We start from the raw sequence: 7,774 nt of genomic DNA, 5'->3' as shown, positions 1-7,774 counted from the left end.
ACTGAAAGGCAGGTGGAAGGAGGCGGCTGTTCCACATTGCAAAAGAAACTCGCACAACTCTCCCTCTGTGACTTCTGAGGGGCACAGACTGGGAAGAAAACAGGTAGAGTTAACCGCTGGGATACTCGCCTAACTCTAAAGCCGCTATTAACGCGAGTGCAACGAGAGCTTCGTTTTGCATTATTACGTGCTCGCTGGTTGCCACGGTCACTAAATGCTTGATGCCACCGCTCTGTACAATGGTCCTAATTACATCCTAAAATAATCCAGAGAGAAATGAACAAAATCTGCATTGTGCATTGCACGCAAACTGTATTAAATAACAAAATTGTCATGGATGCTATGTTATCTTTGGGTAAGGATACCCGTTGGCTTTATGCATATGTAATCCCTTTATACACAAATGTACATGCCTGGGGGCCTATAAATTATCTGCTGTTACTCTGCAATTGTAAGATACAACCTGATAAACCAAGGCAGTTAACCACGTGACTTAAGTTAAGACGCATGTAACTAACTGTTTCCCAGGTTATACTGTGTAACTCAAGTTCTCATGGCGTGCCATCAGTTGCCTAACAAGGAGTCCCCTCTTGGTTATGTTTAAACTCAGCTTTAAGTCTTCCCTGCTTTATGTTGTGATGTTGAGAGCAGCTTATCGAAAGCAGCCAACAAACCATGTATTTGGGATCAGGAGACACAACAACATAGTTTTAATAAAGTTACCAAATCCCTCATCTCTCCCCGTGAATTCTCAGAGTTTCTTCAAAGCGTTCAGAGAGGCGAGATCACAAATATTACACCTTACTAGGTAACAGAAATGGTGCGCTTGAAAAAAGATTGTTAGAAACGGGCAGGAAAAGGAGTGGCGTTCTTCTGAAACAGTGTGGAATTTTCCTTCAAACACAAAGCAGGTCAGGAGAGGCTAGTTGTGGGATGCCGGTGTGTTGGTTTCTGTTGTAAAGCCAGCAATTAAAGTGAACTAGTATCTAGGAAATGAAAATGCTGACTGGGTTAAAGGGCTTCAAAGCAGTTTAAAAATACACAGCTGGGATTCTGTTTGCAAGTCCAAAATTCCATCCGACTTAGGTATGTGACAGGATGAATAAAGATTTCTGGTGTCTGCAGGTCCTGGGTTACTTGTTAATTATCATTTTAAAAGAGAGTTTGCACCTGATGTTTTCACCCTTATGTGTCCCCCAAATACTTGCAAAACGTTTGCCTGAAAATCGGGTAACTTGGCATGCAAAAGGGAAACTGTTCAAGGAAATGTGCTTTGGTTTTTATTGCTTTTTATTTGTTCTGTGGATGCACAAAGTTTTGAAAGGGTAGTTATTTCTTGAAATAAGAATCTGATTTAAAGGTTTCATCAATGTGTTGAATTTCCATTTAAAGCACGCATCCCTTTCTAACTCCAGGCACAAGCCAAAACTCACTGATACACGTCTTTACAACGATTTATGTTCCGGTGCTTGCACAGGCTATGCAGTGGCATTCTTTATGCAAGGAAACCGACGCGATGTGATCATAATCCTTGAAAACTGAAATATCTTTAGATACTCATGCTGAAGATGCTAGTGGCTCAGGAATTTCACATTGAAAACCTGTTTTTTTCTGAATGACATGTCGTACGCAAGCACCCAAGTATTTCTGTCTTTTTTTCCTTACTTGCGATGATGTGTTTTATTATTTGTGATTTTGTGATGGAACTCCAAAGTAGTTTTGAGACTTCCTGGAAGAATCTGGGAACTGCTCATTTCTTTTTGAACTGGTGTGGGATTTTGGCTATATAAGCCTTGGGAATCAATCAGCACCTCTGACATCCAAGTGTTTTATTTTGTAGCTGAACGTCGCCCTCTAAAAGGCAGTACCAGCAGTCAGGTTTGGTGCTAGTGTGGCTCAACTCCCAAGTACCTACTCTGTTTTGTAGAATGAGACGTAAGTTTTCTAAACTACTGTCGCCTTTGTAAACACTACCCCAAGTCCTTTAAAATTAAAAACCAAATTCAAAGCTGATGTGAAGCTGTACAGAACCATACAGTTGTACTCCTATTCAAACCCAGAGAGCAGTAAAAGCATTAAAAACCCCACCCTGTCAGCTCTGTTTTCCTCTGCCAGTCAAGTTTCCTCTATGAGTACATAAACCACACAAAAGTTCATCTGTGATAATTCTGCTAACTTCTGTATTGATATCTATTGGATGCCATCAATAGCGTCTCTGTATTTAGAATTGAATTCTGTTCTCCTCTAGAGAGTACTGATAAAAACTCACATCTGTGGTGGCGTATGCCATCTACGCATGCACCTTGGGGAGGGACCGTGTGGGGGAGGTGTAGAAAGAATGAGAACTCAAATGAAACCCGATCAGTTTTAAAGGCTGAACGTAAAACGGAGAATGGGTATTAGAAAGAGACAGTAACATTGGAAATCTGCAAAGATTTAAATCTCTGTAAGGCCCCTTGATTTGGTTTTGGAGAGGCTCAGTATAGAACAGGTCCACAAGATGTTTTTCACTTTGCAAATGCCATGCACGAATGAAGAGGTCCCTGTTAAAGTCTGGGCTCTCCAAATCACACTTGCTATTTGAGCTCAGTGATGCAGCCTGCGTTTCTATCAGTGAACACACTAAATGAAGTCTGAGCCTGAAATGGCTTGTTTCCAGCGGAGATGCTTTTGTCCTTTCTAAGGCTGTTTTGCCTAATACTCTCCTGACGGTGGACTTGGACTGCTGATGTAAAAGTGTTCGTTGATGCAAAGGTGGTGGGAGGGACAGAACTCGTCTTTCCCACGCTTTCTCTTAATGTCCTACCTTTTGCCACATACAAGCAAGCTTTGGTTAGACTTGGGAATAAATTATCATTTCTAATGATCCGTTAAAATCCTAAAACTCTGAAGTATGCTACATGAAGAGTAGGGGGACAGGCTATTTCTGGATCTCAGTTTTATATAAATACGTAGCAAGATCAAAACAATTGAGTGCAATGATTCTTCATGTATAGCATCATGAAGACGTGGAAAATATGGCATGCTGAACTTCTACAGGATACAATACAAATAAAAATGAGTCAAGACTTAGCCCCGTGAATCCTGACAGTGTTCCTTCGACTGGCCCACCGCTCTGAAATGGTTTTGCTTTGTTTGGTTTTTTTTTTTTTTCCTTCACTTAAGGAGGTCCAGTGAGCATTTAAACCTGTCGCTTGTGTCTGACCGGCAGGTGCCAGAGGCAGAGGAGAGGTAGCCCATGAATTAAGCAACCTGGCTCTCTAGAAGGGTTATATACCGGAGGGCTCGGCTACCGATACCAAGTGCAGAGGTAGCTCTTGGTTCTTAGAAGCTGACCTTTTTCACCGCTAACTTACTTCTGATTTGCTGTGTCGTCTAAGTGCAGAAAGTAGTCTGCTGGACTCTCCCATCACACCTGCGTGATCCTTGGCTTCACACCACTCCACCAGTCGTGCCACCCGTTTTACATTTTTGCCCAGCTGTTCAGCTGCTCCTGCTACATAATGCCGGAGCCAACACCACAACAAAAAAGTTGTCACTTTTTAAAGCAAGCGCTAGAAAAATAAGCTGAAAGTTACTAAGCAGGAGGAATCTGTTAAGTAGAACTTCACTAGCTTGCACTAACAGTGGGAGAAGTCTAGGTTGCATGGAAGCAAGTAAAGCCAGTCTAAATGGAAACAAAATACAGAAAAACATTAAGAGTCCAGTTTTTGAAAACAACTTACCAGCCCCGTTAACGAGGCTCGTGCATTGATTAAGAGTAGGGAAAATACAGGGGATGTCACACCCGCAGGTGAGCTGGCTGAAAAGTTTGAAACCAGGAGGGACTGCTGCCAGAGGGAGCACTGCGGTCAGTTAGATTAGGTTTTATAGACTGTAAGTCACCTAAGTTTCTTCAATGAATTTCTATTTCACATCTAATAGCTTTGCTAGAACTAGAATGGATCTTTTGCAAAAATCTGCAGAACTGGGTCAAAAATAAATACTTGGCTAATTTATCTCATTGACTACTTCTGGTTTTTAGCAGACGTCTGATTTTATAAATCCTCATCCTGGAACAAGCTGCTAAGCTAAAAGGTGCTTGTTCATTTTGAAAGTGCAGTTTATCAATGAACAAGTGCATTAGTCTGTTCCAAGGAGCTAGGTACAGCCAGGAAATGCAGTAAGTGAACAGCAAAATGGGAGCGGTAGCTTAAAACACTCACGCCTCAATACATACTCATACGGTGGCAGTGTAGGGGAGTTCTGAAGTAGGAAAGTAAATAAGCATTTGACACCTATTCTGAGGCTCCCTGGTAGGCAGTTTTGGAGTTTGGGGGGGATCAACCCACATTTCTCCCCCCCCCCGCCCCGTTCGCCTATGTATTAGATTTATTCCAGGACTTGAGGAATAAAATTTTAAAACCCCCTCTGCTTCTCTCTTGTAAGAATCTTGGCACAGCATATCACAGACTGAACCAAAGAGAATCACTTAACATAGAGAACAGTTTATTTTTACCTTGTGTTCATCTATTAACATTCTTAATGTTCCCAGCAGCTTGAATTGAACAGGGGGCATCTCCGATCTGAGACATTTCAATACAGCTTCTGCAACACCATCTTGGAGCATCTTGGCCTTATTTACAACTGCATGAATAAAGAACAGGGATGATCTCGAGAACATTTCTGGAAGATGCAGTTTATTTCCAAGACGGTCTCGAAGCCAATTTTCAGACATGGTTTGAAAAATAGCTTGTGAACACAGACTTCAGGAACATGAGCATGCGCTGACAATACCGCGTTGTGGAAAAATGTCATGGTTGCTAAGACACGGGCGTGAACTTAAGTGCTTTTTCCTAGCAGGCACATCTGATTTTCAGTGTTCAGCCTGACCATGAACAGAAGGCTGGACTTTTGCCCCTTGGTCTAGGAAAGGCGTCTTCCACAAAACACACCAAGTAGAAGCCCAGGCTATACTTGCACTCTGAAATATGAGGAAACTTCCCTGGTTCCCAACAACGCTCTTCTATTTCACATAGGCAAAGGAAGTAAAGCAACTCATTAGCAGAATAACCTCTTGCCCGGTTGCAATACTTAGAGTACCAACACTGTGGCCTGACATGGCTGGAGCCTGTAGTCCTTGTATTGCCCCCCCCCAAACTCTCTTTCATCCCCTCCACTAGTCTACGTTCTCTGCTTTCATGGAGCGCTCTGGAATGTATGTAAGGTGCAAACTTGGTCCAGTATTGTACTTTGAAAAAAGTACTTCCTTCATATTCAAAGTAGTGTTTAACAAGCAGTTCATCACTGAGGCCAGTTATGACTTGCTCATTTTTCTATAACAATATACGTGAAATCTTATGTAGGTCTCTGGCAAGACATCCTTGAGCACAGGCTGCAGGGGAGCTCGCTGCCTGATGGAAGTTAATAGAATTACTCACCCGAGAGAGGTAAGCAAATGGCATACCACTAAAGCCGCATGGGTTTAGTTATGTATGCATGATCATTTTTAGAAAGTTATTGTTTGCCAAAACTGAAAATAGTAAAATAAGGTTAAATGGGTGAAAGGCTTTTTTTTGGCTTGGTACGAGAAAGCATACACAAGTATCACAGGCTTGCTTTGGTTTTCTGTGCATGTGCTCTGCCTTTTGTGCTCGGGTAATCAAAGCTCATACAAGTTAAGCTATTAAAAGTGACAAAATTCGCATTCAGTTCATTGCCTACGAACAGTAACTAATTGCAATAGGCTGGCTGTTCCAACAGCCTACCTCCAGCTCTAATTTGGGAATTGTCAAAGCCTCGGGAAGTTACGGTAAGATGCAGTGTTTCAACAAAGTGGGCGCTGCTGTCTGGTGGGGACCCTCAGCTGAGAGAGAGATCCCCAAGGAAACCAACCAAACAAAAAACCCGAGTGCTGTGGACAGAAAAGGTTGAGAAACCATATCCGAGGCCTCCTCCGCTCCCTGCCTGTTAGAAAGCTGCCCTTTCCTTGGTGGGGGATAATACTGTGGGATCAAAGGGGGAAAGGACGGTCAGTAGGCCTGTGATGCATTTAAAACCGCTTGTCACGACTGCTGTGCAAAAGACATAAAAGTGCTGATGGGCCTGGATGGAAAGCAGCCGTCTGACCTGTCTCTAGGACTGTCAGTCAGTTCTCCCCCCTCCCCCCCCGGCGGGGTGCCGTGGGAGAACAGAATTTCACCTTCGGGTAACGAGCAATGCGAAGCGAGGCTTACCGGCAATCGCCAGGTTTCTGAGAGCACCCAGTGCAGCGTGCTGCACGCTTCCCTTTCCATCCTCCGCATGGCTGTCTAGCAGATCCATCAGCTTTTGAGCTACGCCATTAGCCAGCATAGGGATGCAGTTTCCGCCTGTGCGAGATAAGGCAAGTCACCTGTGAATGGAAGATTATTACTAAGATTTTTGCAAGAGCTTTTTAAGAATAGAAGGGTTATTTCCTTGCTCCTTTCTAGATTTCATTGTTGAGAATTTGACCACCATCCCCAATGGGAGTTGCAGTGCTCAGGACAAATTTAGAAGAGTGATACAAGAAACACTGAAGAAGGCAGGAATCCCCTATGCCTTTCTACAGATGCGAAACCGTACTTTTAACGTAGGCTTAACGCTTTTCAGGACTGTAAAGTATAAAACTACTGATGTTGCCGTACAGCTCAACGCCAGCTTTACCGCGACACGCAGTTTTTGTTTGTAGCTGTACAGACAGAGCACGATAGAAGGGCACAGATAAATTTACATAAGCTATGAGGGCACATTCTTACCATTTCTGGCAAAATTTGCAATAGCCAACGCTCCTGCAAGCTGTAGCTGATGGCTATTGGAAGGAATCCATGAAAGTACTCTCTGGAACACACTGCCTTTTCCTCCTTCACGTAACTTTTGCAGGGAGTCATCTGGGGTAAAAAGCACAGACAGTCAGCAAGCCAAAGAAGTGTTTGTTAGGGAAAATTCTTCTCTTCATATTTGTGAAGCTCTGCTGGCTTCACTACAATTCATCCAGTCCTGCAATGGGATGAGAGACAAAATCTGACCCGTTAAATGTTAACTGGCAGGTAGGAGGTCCTCTAGGTTATTCAGAAAATTAGCAAACAGTAAAATTCAGCAGCCAGACGGCATTACAAGCATCTGCTGTTGCTTTGCAGAAGATCGTGACGCACCGTAGTTACCTCCAAGCAATAATAAAACCGTAAGGTCAGAAGCTGTTTTGAGCTCTGCAATGTCATCCTCTTTGTCACTGTCCGCAGTCTTCCGGACGATCTCAAGTAAGCACTCCACCAAGCCTGCTTCAACCAGCTGCAGTTTAACGACCTCTGAAGAATAGCAGGGATGATAGGAGTCAAAACCATGATTTTAAATACATCTATTGTACGTACACGCAGGGCAGACTGTGAAAAGAAGTAGTGGTGCCAATGGTTTCACTGACAGCTTGCGTAGGTAAAACTGCAACTTCTTTCTTTGAATTCTCAGGGCCAACTTGTGTTGTTATTCATCTACCAGGCGCTCCCCCAGCTCCGGACTGCCTTTAGAGCACAACTATCCACTGAAGCTGTATGGAGCTGCTCTTCCCTTCTCAAAAGTGAGGCTACTTCTCTACAGCAAACTTGGGGCATCGCAGACGTCACGCAGCAGACTCACAAGGACTGTGCCGTGTTTGGGCTTTCCAAAGACTTTGGACCGTATTGCAGAACAACCGTAGGGTTCCTTATTCTATTTCAGGTACAGAAGAGCTACTGACTTCACTGAGACATGCAAGGATAAAATACAGAACTTTCTGATG

The sequence above is a fragment of the Harpia harpyja genome, chromosome 15, assembly GCF_026419915.1.
Source record: "Harpia harpyja isolate bHarHar1 chromosome 15, bHarHar1 primary haplotype, whole genome shotgun sequence".
Taxonomy (NCBI): Eukaryota; Metazoa; Chordata; class Aves; order Accipitriformes; family Accipitridae; genus Harpia; species Harpia harpyja.
This window is presented reverse-complemented; position numbering follows the sequence as displayed.